General features: G+C 38.7%; 1 protein-coding gene across 2 annotated transcripts in view; it reads right to left on the reverse strand.

Moving 5' to 3' along the window:
• The window catches only part of aptx (aprataxin), a 41,168-nt gene that overhangs the window by 21,395 nt on the left and 6,382 nt on the right, over positions 1 to 13,391 (reverse strand). The gene's annotated exons all lie outside the window — the stretch shown is intronic.

Genomic DNA, 13,391 nt, shown 5'->3' on the forward strand with positions numbered 1-13,391 from the left:
GGCAGAGTTCTTTTGGATTCCATAAACTGCAACCAATATTGTGGATTTTTTTAAAAAAGGCTAATTTATTTATATAGCACCTTTCATGCACAAAGCAACTCAAAGTGCTTCACAAGATTAAAAACAAAAACACCTTAACATTACAGGATTAAGAACATTAAAAACAAGACATTTGAATTACAATAAAAGTAAATGTATAAATTAATACAATATTTAATAAGTTATAGAAAGGCAGCATTGAATAACAATGTCTTAAGCCCAGATTTAAATAAACTAACTGTTTGGGCAGACCTCAGATGTTCAGGTATTTGTTCCATAAATGAGGACCATAAAAACTAAAGGCTGCCTCACTGTGTATAGTTCGAATTCTAGGGACACACAGTAAACCTGTCCCAGATGACCTGAGGACTCTGGGCGTCGCACAAGGAATCAACATATCTAGTATATACTTTGGTGCAAGACCATTTAACGCTTTATATACCAACAATAATATTTTAAAATCTTTCTTATGACTCACAGGAAGCCAGTGCAAATTTTTGAGGACTGGTGAATGTGATCGAATTTTCTGGTATTTGTAAGAACTCTTGCTGCAGCGTTTTGAATTTGCTGAAGCTGTCCCAATGATTTTTTACTAAGGCCTGTGAAAACACCATTACAATAATCAAGCCTGCTAAAAATGAAAGCATGAATAAGTTTTCTGATATCTTGTTGAGACAGTAGATGTTTAATTCGTGCTATATTTTTAGATGGTAATAAGCAGACTTAGTGATAGCTTTTAAGTGATTGTCAAATGTTAGGTCAGAATCAATAATGACACCAAGATTTCTGGCTTGGTTTGTGGCAGTTAGTGAGATAGAGTCAAGGTAAGTCATAACCTTTGACCTTTCATTTTTGGGGCCAAAGACTATCACTTCAGTCTTATTTGAATTAAGCTGAAGGAAATTCTGACACATCCACTCATTGATATGACTTATACATTCATTTAATGATTGTAGGGGACTTATGTCTTGGGATGATACTGAAATATAAAGTTAAGTATCATCTGCATATGTATGATACAAAATATTGTAATGTTCCATAATTTTAGCTATGGGCAACATATAGACATTAAACAAAAGTGGCCCAAGAATGGACCCTTGAGGAACCCCACACGTTATCCTTGTTTTATCTGATTTATAATCACCAATTGAGACATAATACTCCCTGTCTTGAAGGTAGGATTTGAACCAATTTAAAACAGTACCTGTGAGTCCTACCCACTTTTCTAATCTGTCAAGCAATATGCTATGATCTACAGTATCAAAGGCTGCGCTGCGGTATAACAAAACCAAAACAGTGATTTTGGACGCATCATTATTTAGATGAATGTCATTGAGAACTTTGATAAGTACCGTCTCTGTATTATGGTTAGGTCAAAATCCAGATTGAAATACATTAAATACTCGTATATTATTCTGTGTCATAAAGTAATAAATTTGCTGGAAAACTGCTTTTTCAATAATGTTTCCTAAGAATGGAAGATTTGATATTGGTCTATAATTATTTAATACAGATGCATCCAGGTTGGACTTTTTCAAAAGTGGTTTTATGACTGCAATTTTTAAGGCCTGAGGAAATTGTCCTAATCTAAGAGAGCAGTTAACAATCTGTAATATACTGGGAGCAATACTAATAAAAACATTTTTAAAAAAATGGGATGGTAAAATGTCAAAGCAACAAATTGTGGATTTTAGCTGTAAAACAATTTCTTTCAAAGTTGTATAATCTAAAATATTAAAATGCTCAAGCCTGGCTGGTAAAGATGGTTCACATAAAAATGTAAGGCTTGAAGAGGGGATGGTATTTAATGATTGTCTTATTTCTAAGATTTTATTTGTGAAAAAAGCTGCAAATTCGTTGCATGATTTTTTTAGATAGAAATTCTGGTGGGATTGATGCAATAGGGTTTGTTAGTCTCTCAACAACAGAAAATAATTTGCAAGTGTTATTACAGTTACTACTGATAATATCAGAGAAAAATAATTGTCTAACTTTTTTTAGTTCTTGATTAAAAATTTGACGGCTGTCTTTATACAAGTTATAATGAACTTTGAGATTAGTTTTGCGCCATCTGCGCTCTGCTTGTCTGCATTTTATTTTTTGAGCTTTAACTGATGGAGCATTTCGCCAGGGAGTTTTTTTGTGTCCTGACAATATTTTTGTCCTAATTGGAGCAATAGAATCCATTACTGTCTCAACACTAGAATTAAAATTATTTACAAGATCATCAACAGAGGATGAGGGCAGATCTGACACAGGTATAAAGACTTGGGAAAAAAGTTCACTGGTATTATCATTAATATAATGTTTTCTGATTATTTTAGCTTCACTTTTTTTGAAGTTTACAATTGTAGATGTTTTAAATAAAACACAATAGTGATCAGAAAGGGTAGTATCAATCAGCATAACATTGGAAATATTAAGGCCCTTTGAAATGAGATCCAAAATATGTCCCTTGGAATGTGTTGACTCAGTCACATGCTGAGAGAGACCAAAACTGTCCAAAATGTTTAAGAATGACTTAGCATTTCCATTATTCAAGCTGTCAATGTGAATATTGAAATCCCCCACTAAGACAACATAATCAAAATCAATGCATATAATTGACAATAGCTTAGTAAACTCATCAAAAACTTTGCATTATATTTGGGTGGTCTATAAACAGTTACAAATGTTGCTTGATGGAAAAATAATTTAGTCTGAAGGGCAACATATTCAAAAGATTCAAACTTTCCATAGCTTATTTCCTTAGATAGAATATTATTATTAAATAAAATAGCAACTCCCCCTCCTTTCTTATGAACCCTTGTCTCATTGATAAAACTAAAATTTGGAGGAGACGACTCAATAAGAACTGTTGCACTATTGTCTTGTCCTAACCAAGTTTCATTTAGAAATATAAAATCAAGTTTATGTGTAACAATAAAATCATTAACTAAAATGATTTGCCTGCCAATGACCGAACATTTAAGAGACCAAAATTTAATGAGGTAAAATCTATTTTTTGTTCATGTATTGGCATATATAATAGTTGACAGGGAATGCATAATAAATTTGATCTAATATGACTTGTTATAGTAGTCCTTCAATCTCTAGAAGTTATACGAACTGATATTAAACTGTGTGTAGGATATGGATGAATAGGGGTGGGGCAAAGGGGTGGAGTCTTGCTGAGGAACTAAATCTACTTTTTAGAACTATATGTTAATTTTCTTAGGACCATAATCATATTAATCAATTCAATCAATTTTTTTATATAGCGCCAAATCACAACAAACAGTTGCCCCAAGGCGCTTTATATTGTAAGGCAAGGCCATACAATAATTATGTAAAACCCCAACGGTCAAAACGACCCCCTGTGAGCAAGCACTTGGCTACAGTGGGAAGGAAAAACTCCCTTTTAACAGGAAGAAACCTCCAGCAGAACCAGGCTCAGGGAGGGGCAGTCTTCTGCTGGGACTGGTTGGGGCTGAGGGAGAGAACCAGGAAAAAGACATGCTGTGGAGGGGAGCAGAGATCGATCACTAATGATTAAATGCAGAGTGGTGCATACAGAGCAAAAAGAGAAAGAAACAGTGCATCATGGGAACCCCCCAGCAGTCTACGTCTATAGCAGCATAACTAAGGGATGGTTCAGGGTCACCTGATCCAGCCCTAACTATAAGCTTTAGCAAAAAGGAAAGTTTTAAGCCTAATCTTAAAAGTAGAGAGGGTGTCTGTCTCCCTGATCTGAATTGGGAGCTGGTTCCACAGGAGAGGAGCCTGAAAGCTGAAGGCTCTGCCTCCCATTCTACTCTTACAAACCCTAGGAATATTAAACCATTGTTTTAAATTTTTTATTGCAATTCAGCAGTCACACACATAAAAAATATTTTCAAGTGATATATATATTTAGGTTTATACAAAGTATAATACAAAAGAAAACAAAAAGTTAAGAACAAAAGATTTTTTTGTAAAAAGGGAGAGGATCTTTCTTCTATCTAAAATCAAAGATTTGTGAAAATAAAATCTGGGCTATGAGGTATTATGTAGTTAGTCCATTTCATCCAATATGACAAAAAAAAAATACAGTTTATGGTTGAAAGATGCTGTTATTCTTTCCATTTCATAAATGTCCAATATGATGTCTATTTATATTTTTGTTAGCAGGCTCTCCTATGATAGCCATTTCTGTGTTACGACCTTTTTAGCAGAATGTTCACTAAGTATTTGTCTTTTTTTTTAGCTATTCTTCAGGTATGAGTCCAAAAAACATGGTCTGACTTTCCCGGGGCATATCACACTTGTTACGACCCTAAAGGGACACAACATATTCATTGAGACACAGACAACAGAGGAAAAGAGTAAAAAAAAAAAAATCAATTTTATTAATTATTAAAGAATTCTTTGTTCTTCTTAAGTTATTTCAATTAGATAAACTTCTTTCTTAAGGCTTCACAACAAAACCCTTACCTCCATGTGTCCCAAAAAAAAAAGCCACAAGTTACAAAAGAAAGCTGGGGCCTGGAAGGCCAGCTAAACAGAAACAACAGGTGCTGCAGTGGGCCAACCCCATACAGGGCCATCGAAGCCACTGCAAACACCAAACTAACAAAAAGCAAAAACTCCTAAACCCAATCAAAAGAAAAGCGAGAACAGGACAGCCAGTCCCACCAGGCCCAAAAGGAAGAAAAAAATCCAAAAACATACTATAAAAAATACTCACAGGACAAGCTCAAGCCTAAGGCTTGAGGCCTGCTTCCTGACAGCCGGCAACTGGGTGTGCTGAAGAGCCACGCCCAGACCCTGGAGCAAAGTGAGCTGGAGAAAGTGAGAGAGAGAGCGTGCCCACAGACAAACCTATTTATAGGCTGACGGAGGGCGTTTCCACAAAAACCACAAAAAAAAAAAAATACCCACAAAAATCAATAGACCAAAAAAAACAGAAACATACTTATAACCAAAAAAATAAACCAGAAAAGAAAAAAATATAATACAAAAATAAGAAGTAATCATGTGCCCAACACGTAACACACTTCAAAATATCTTTCAATGTCTTTGTGTATTTCCCTCCAAAAGTCTGCAATGAGTGGACAATTCCAGAAATGGTTTGCAATTAAGAGTTCAGCAGTTTCTCCTGCAAACTGGGGAACTTCCACAATAGTGAGATTTCTGATGGGGTATAATAAAATACCGTATCAAACTTTTCCAATTAAACTCCCTCCAGTTATGGGAGCTGGTGCATTTCCATTGGTATCTCCACACTGCTGTCCATTCCTCCTCAGATATAATTAGTCCTGCTTCTTTCTGCCATTTTAGTTTAATATATGAGGTTGTGTGTCTTCTAAGGTTCATTATTGCTTTATACATGTATGAAATAGTTTTTATCACTACTAGTATCTGAATGATATGCTTTTCTGAACAGTTCCAAAAAAATCTTATACTTGGCCCAGTTACAGTTTGGTTTTTTAACTTTTTTTGAGCAAAGTTCGCATTTGTAAATATTGGAATAAGTCTAGTTTTTCTAGCAAGAATTTTTCTTCTAGTATTTCAAAGCTGACAATGTTCCATCCTTCGTAATACTACAGCAAACTGTTTTTATGAAATCTTGTAGATTTTTAAAACATCTGACAGATAATGTATATACACTCAACAAAAATATAAACGCAACACTTTTGGTTTTGCTCCCATTTTGTATGAGATGAACTCAAAGATCTAAAACTTTTTCCACATACACAATATCACCATTTCCCTCAAATATTGTTCACAAACCAGTCTAAATCTGTGATAGTGAGCACTTCTCCTTTGCTGAGATAATCCATCCCACCTCACAGGTGTGCCATATCAAGATGCTGATTAGACACCATGATTAGTGTACAGGTGTGCCTTAGACTGCCCACAATAAAAGGCCACTCTGAAAGGTGCAGTTTTATCACACAGCACAATGCCACAGATGTCGCAAGATTTGAGGGAGCGTGCAATTGGCATGCTGACAGCAGGAATGTCAACCAGAGCTGTTGCTCGTGTATTGAATGTTCATGTCTCTACCATAAGCCGTCTCCAAAGGCGTTTCAGAGAATTTGGCTGTACATCCAACCAGCCTCACAACCGCAGACCACGTGTAACCACACCAGCCCAGGACCTCCACATCCAGCATGTTCACCTCCAAGATCGTCTGAGACCAGCCACTTGGACAGCTGCTGGAACAATCGGTTTGCATAACCAAAGAATTTCTGCACAAACTGTCAGAAACTGTCTCAGGGAAGCTCATCTGCATGCTCGTAGTCCTCATCAGGGTCTCGACCTGGCTCCAGTTCGTCGTCGTAACCGACTTGAGTGGGCAAATGCTCACATTCGCTGGCATTTGGCACGTTGGAGAGGTGTTCTCTTCACGGATGATGCGAAGGAGATGTGTTGCACTGCATGAGGCAAATGGTGGTCACACCAGATACTGACTGGTATCCCCCCCCAATAAAACAAAACTGCACCTTTCAGAGTGGCCTTTTATTGTGGGCTGTCTAAGGCACACCTGTGCACTAATCATGGTGTCTAATCAGCATCTTGATATGGCACACCTGTGAGGTGGGATGGATTATCTCAGCAAAGGAGAAGTGCTCACTATCACAGATTTCGACTGGTTTGTGAACAATATTTGAGGGAATTGGTGATATTGTGTATGTGGAAAAAGTTTTAGATCTTTGAGTTCATCTCATACAAAATGGGAGCAAAACCAAAAGTGTTGCGTTTATATTTTTGTTGAGTATAGTAAGTTCCTTCAGCTTCTCACTTTCTTGACTCGGTGTGGCCACAGCAGATCTAATATGGACCTGCATGTTTATCTGGCACAAGTTTTACGCCGAATGCTGTTCTTGACACAACTCCACATTACATAGAGAATGGGCAGGGGTGGCCTTGAAACTGGACCCTTCTGCTCTGGATACAAGCGTGATAACCACTTGGCCAGCATGCTGCTCAGTAATCCAACATATATATACAACTGTGAAATAAAATCAAATTCACTGCTGTACATCCGGACCTGGTTGTATCGCATAAGAGAGAATACAAACCCAGAAACTGTCACGTGGCAATGACATAATGCAAATTCTTACTTCGATCTTGACCTCAAGCTAACCCCAAACCTCTCTGACATCACAATAGATGATCCCCACCCCTGAGACCATGGCTTAGGACCCGACCCTTGACCCCCATTCTTGTCTGACATATGGCTCAAACCACATCTGAAGGTTCTGCAGCCACAAAACTTAAATTATGTGGATGTGGGTTTTCACTAGTCCCCCCCCACCCCAAGCCTAAACTATTTGCAACAAGACTTCACAAGTATTTTGACAGCCCACAACTCTGGATGTTAAAAGATCCCAACATGGCCCAAAATAAGAAGTTCACTGGTTCCTCACAAATTTTTATTCATTTGGTGATGAGTTTACACTAATACTGTCCAAACCTGTACATAATTTACTAGTAAGTCCCTTGTTTTTTTTTCCCCCCCACTCAGGGTCACCACAGCAGATCCAAGGTGGATCTGCATGTTGAACTGGCACAAGTTTTATGGCGGATGTTCTTCCTGATGCAACTCCACATTACATGGAGAAATGTGGCAGGGGTGAAACCAAGCACACTAACCGCTTGGCCACCCCCCGCCCCCTGCTCTGTACATAATTTACTACAAAGGAATATTTAAGAATTGTTCTATTGAACTGTTGCATAATCTGTACAACATGAGCTTTATGCATGTGTTGGCTTCTTCCTTCAGCTTTTCTGTTGAAGTGAAATATTTGAATTCAACAACACCTTAGTTATGTTCGAGAGTGTTTTGTGGTATGTGCTGAGGGTTTTTACCTGCAAATGTTTGGAGTCATATAAACTAACCAAAATTAAAAAGCTAAATTTTGAAAATATTTGAAAAAGGGCCCACATTAATAAATTTCTACCTCTGGCAGTAAAATCCAAGTGGCATTTGGATATCTGATGTTGAACTACTGTTTTAATTGTTGGATGAAAATAGACCTAACATCAGATCCCTTTCTTCATGCTTATAAGAAGCAGACCACTGACACTGTAAAAAAGGAGTGTCACTGCTTTCCTGTCAAAAACAACTATCTCCCCCATATCTGGGAGTAGAGGCACGTTCTGTCAAAGTGATGAACTCTGAATGACCCCACGATTTATGACTCCTTTTCATATTTAGACATGAAAACAGTTCCCTCTTTTTAAACAGAGGAAACACAAATTTTCCCATGAGAATGTGAATCTTGAGAGCTGAGGTCATCTGTGTCAGATTCACTTGCACGTGTTCCGTAAACGTAAAATCAAAGACAAACATCTGTTTTCCTGTTAGAACACAGAAATTATGTCACCTTGATGAGTGAGAAATGCAGAGCGGTTTTATCTCAAGGAACAGAATACCTCAGTTACACATCAAGTGTTCAGAGAGAACATCCTGACCAAGGTGAAGTGGCTGAGATGTCCTCACAGTGTCAGAAGTTTCAGTGCTGATAGGTTCAGCACATTTTGCCAATCTGAACTATTCTCAAATGCGACCTAGACCATATAGGAATGGTACTACTGCACAAAACTCCCAGTAGTATGCAAAACTGTGGTCCAGGAACAGAAGCATTGTACAAATTTTCAAACATTTTATATATTTTACAAATCTTACCGAGGCCATTACTCTAATCCTATCCCTACCACTAAACATTTAAGATCACTTGCTTAGGCAGCCAAAACAGGTTTGGAGCCTCATTATGACACTGGATGTGCATCCAGAAATAGTGGTCACTTTTGGGAAAAACAATCAAAATAATTCCCACTTCAGCCCCCTTTGCAAAGTGTAAATGCACAGTCACAGCAAATATACTCTGCATCCAGAAAGCATTCACAGCACTTCCACATTTTATGTTACAGCCTTATTCCAAAATGAAGTGAATTCATTTTTCACTCAAAATTCTACTTACAACAACCCACAATGACAACATAAAGTTTTTTTTTTTTTTGGTGCAAATTTGTTAAAAATAAAATACTAAGAAATCACATGTATTTACACCCTTTGCTCAATACTTTGTTGATGCAACTTTGGCAGCAATTACAGCCTCAAGTCTTCTTGAATAAGTCAAGTCTTCTTCTTGCGGCACCTCTCATGTCTCAGTGCCATGTTTCTGATTGGGACAGGGGAGGGCTGTCCACGGAAGTCGAAGTATTGCATCATAGATGTCATATTTTACATCTTTAGCGCCCACCGTAGACTAACGGTGCCCAATTCCTTAACCCTAACCTCAAGGGAAGTGAAACTCTTCCCCCATGTAAATAAACGTTTGTAGCTTTGTACTTTGTAGCTCTGTACTTCTCATACTGTAACCTGATGTTTTGAGATGGTTCTGGTACCTGTAGACACATTTAATTTTGGATGACTGATCACATCAAATGATAGTGTTCTTAAATTCATAGATAACTGGCAAAGCTTCTGGGGAAAACCTGGTCTTGTAGGAGAGACAGCATCCATCCCACTTTGGATGGAGCAGCTTTCATTTCTAGAAATCTGGCCAATTTTCTTAAATCCTCCAAACCGTGACTATCCAGGGTTGGGACCAGGAAGCAGAGTTGTAGTCTTACACACCTCTCTGCAGCTTCTCTCCCCCTGCCATCCCCTCATTACCTCTACTTGCCTCTACTGGTGGTTGGCTCTCACTGCGGTATTGTATCACTTCCTGTTCCGGAGCACAGCGGTGTTTTTCTGTATCTGTTAGCTGTTTAATCTGCGCAGTTACATTGATCTAGTTATCTAGATTACGATTTGTTTCCCAGTGTAATCTTTACGTGCCTTAACTACTGCTGAATCACCTCTAAATTATTTACACATTATTCACTTTGCGTGTTTTTAGGAATCCGCTAGCTTAGCGTAGCTACTAGCTCTTAGCCGATTTAGCATGGCGGCTTCTCCTGTCTCTCCCGCACTTTTCTGCTCTGGGTGTGAAATGTTTAGTTATTCCTCGGCCTCCTTTAGCAGTAATGGTACTTGTAATAAGTGTAGCTTATTCGTAGCTTTGGAGGCCAGGCTGGGCGAATTGGAGACTCGGCTCCGCACCGTGGAAAATTCTACAGCTAGCCAGGCCCCTGTAGTCGGTGCGGACCAAGGTAGCTTAGCCGCCGTTAGTTCCCCCCTGGCAGATCCCGAGCAGCCGGGAAAGCAGGCCGACTGGGTGACTGTGAGGAGGAAGCGTAGCCCTAAACAGAAGCCCCGTGTACACCGCCAACCCGTTCACATCTCTAACCGTTTTTCCCCACTCGACGACACACCCGCCGAGGATCAAACTCTGGTTATTGGCGACTCTGTTTTGCGAAATGTGAAGTTAGTGACACCAGCAACCATAGTCAATTGTCTTCCGGGGGCCAGAGCAGGCGACATTGAAGGAAATTTGAAACTGCTGGCTAAGGCTAAGCGTAAATTTGGTAAGATTGTAATTCACGTCGGCAGTAATGACACCCGGTTACGCCAATCGGAGGTCACTAAAATTAACATTAAATCGGTGTGTAACTTTGCAAAAACAATGTCGGACTCTGTAGTTTTCTGTGGGCCCCTCCCCAATCGGACCGGGAGTGACATGTTTAGCCGCATGTTCTCCTTGAGTTGCTGGCTGTCTGAGTGGTGTCCAAAAAATGAGGTGGGCTTCATAGATAATTGGCAAAGCTTCTGGGGAAAACCTGGTCTTGTTAGGAGAGACGGCATCCATCCCACTTTGGATGGAGCAGCTCTCATTTCTAGAAATCTGGCCAATTTTCTTAAATCCTCCAAACCGTGACTATCCAGGGTTGGGACCAGGAAGCAGAGTTGTAGTCTTACACACCTCTCTGCAGCTTCTCTCCCCCTGCCATCCCCTCATTACCCCATCCCCCTGGAGACGGTGCCTGCTCCCAGACTACCAATAACCAGCAAAAATCTATTTAAGCATAAAAATTCAAAAAGAAAAAATAATATAGCACCTTCAACTGCACCAGACTAAAACAGTTAAATGTGGTCTATTAAACATTAGGTCTCTCTCTTCTAAGTCCCTGTTGGTAAATGATATAATAATTGATCAACATATTGATTTATTCTGCCTTACAGAAACCTGGTTACAGCAGGATGAATATGTTAGTTTAAATGAGTCAACACCCCCGAGTCACACTAACTGTCAGAATGCTCGTAGCATGGGCCGGGGCGGAGGATTAGCAGCAATCTTCCATTCCAGCTTATTAATTAATCAAAACCCAGACAGAGCTTTAATTCATTTGAAAGCTTGACTCTTAGTCTTGTCCATCCAAATTGGAAGTCCCAAAAACCAGTTTTATTTGTTATTATCTATCGTCCACCTGGTCGTTACTGTGAGTTTCTCTGTGAATTTTCAGACCTTTTGTCTGACTTAGTGCTTAGCTCAGATAAGATAATTATAGTAGGCGATTTTAACATCCACACAGATGCTGAGAATGACAGCCTCAACACTGCATTTAATCTATTATTAGACTCTATTGGCTTTGCTCAAAAAGTAAATGAGTCCACCCACCACTTTAATCATATCTTAGATCTTGTTCTGACTTATGGTATGGAAATAGAAGACTTAACAGTATTCCCTGAAAACTCCCTTCTGTCTGATAATTTCTTAATAACATTTACATTTACTCTGATGGACTACCCAGCAGTGGGGAATAAGTTTCATTACACTAGAAGTCTTTCAGAAAGCGCTGTAACTAGGTTTAAGGATATGATTCCTTCTTTATGTTCTCTAATGCCATATACCAACACAGTGCAGAGTAGCTACCTAAACTCTGTAAGTGAGATAGAGTATCTCGTCAATAGTTTTACATCCTCATTGAAGACAACTTTGGATGCTGTAGCTCCTCTAAAAAAGAGAGCTTTAAATCAGAAGTGCCTGACTCTGTGGTATAACTCACAAACTCGTAGTTTAAAGCAGATAACCCGTAAGTTGGAGAGGAAATGGCGTCTCACTAATTTAGAAGATCTTCACTTAGCCTGGAAAAAGAGTCTGTTGCTCTATAAAAAAGCCCTCCGTAAAGCTAGGACATCTTTCTACTCATCACTAATTGAAGAAAATAAGAACAACCCCAGGTTTCTTTTCAGCACTGTAGCCAGGCTGACAAAGAGTCAGAGCTCTATTGAGCTCAGTATTCCATTAACTTTAACTAGTAATGACTTCATGACTTTCTTTGCTAACAAAATTTTAACTATTAGAGAAAAAATTACTCATAACCATCCCAAAGACGTATCGTTATCTTTGGCTGCTTTCAGTGATGCCGGTATTTGCTTAGACTCTTTCTCTCCGATTGTTCTGTCTGAGTTATTTTCATTAGTTACTTCATCCAAACCATCAACATGTTTATTAGACCCCATTCCTACCAGGCTGCTCAAGGAAGCCCTACCATTATTTAATGCTTCGATCTTAAATATGATCAATCTATCTTTGTTAGTTGGCTATGTACCACAGGCTTTTAAGGTGGCAGTAATTAAACCATTACTTAAAAAGCCATCACTTGACCCAGCTATCTTAGCTAACTATAGGCCAATCTCCAACCTTCCTTTTCTCTCAAAAATTCTTGAAAGGGTAGTTGTAAAACAGCTAACTTATCATCTGCAGAGGAATGGTCTATTTGAAGAGTTTCAGTCAGGTTTTAGAATTCATCATAGTACAGAAACAGCATTAGTGAAGGTTACAAATGATCTTCTTATGGCATCGGACAGTGGACTCATCTCTGTGCTTGTTCTGTTAGACCTCAGTGCTGCTTTTGATACTGTTGACCATAAAATTTTATTACAGAGATTAGAGCATGCCATAGGTATTAAAGGCACTGCGCTGCGGTGGTTTGAATCACATTTGTCTAATAGATTACAATTTGTTCATGTAAATGGGGAATCTTCTTCACAGACTAAAGTTAATTATGGAGTTCCACAAGGTTCTGTGCTAGGACCAATTTTTTTCACTTTATACATGCTTCCCTTAGGCAGTATTATTAGATGGTATTGCTTAAATTTTCATTGTTACGCAGATGATACCCAGCTTTATCTATCCATGAAGCCAGAGGACACACACCAATTAGCTAAACTGCAGGATTGTCTTACAGACAAAGACATGGATGACCTCTAATTTCCTGCTTTTAAACTCAGATAAAACTGAAGTTACTGTACTTGGCCCCACAAATCTTAGAAACATGGTGTCTAACCAGATCCTTACTCTGGATGGCATTACCCTGACCTCTAGTAATACTGTGAGAAATCTTGGAGTCATTTTTGATCAGGATATGTCATTCAAAGCGCATATTAAACAAATATGTAGGACAGCTTTTTTGCATTTACGCAATATCTCTAA

The sequence above is a fragment of the Thalassophryne amazonica genome, chromosome 15 (assembly GCF_902500255.1).
Source record: "Thalassophryne amazonica chromosome 15, fThaAma1.1, whole genome shotgun sequence".
NCBI lineage: Eukaryota > Metazoa > Chordata > Actinopteri > Batrachoidiformes > Batrachoididae > Thalassophryne > Thalassophryne amazonica.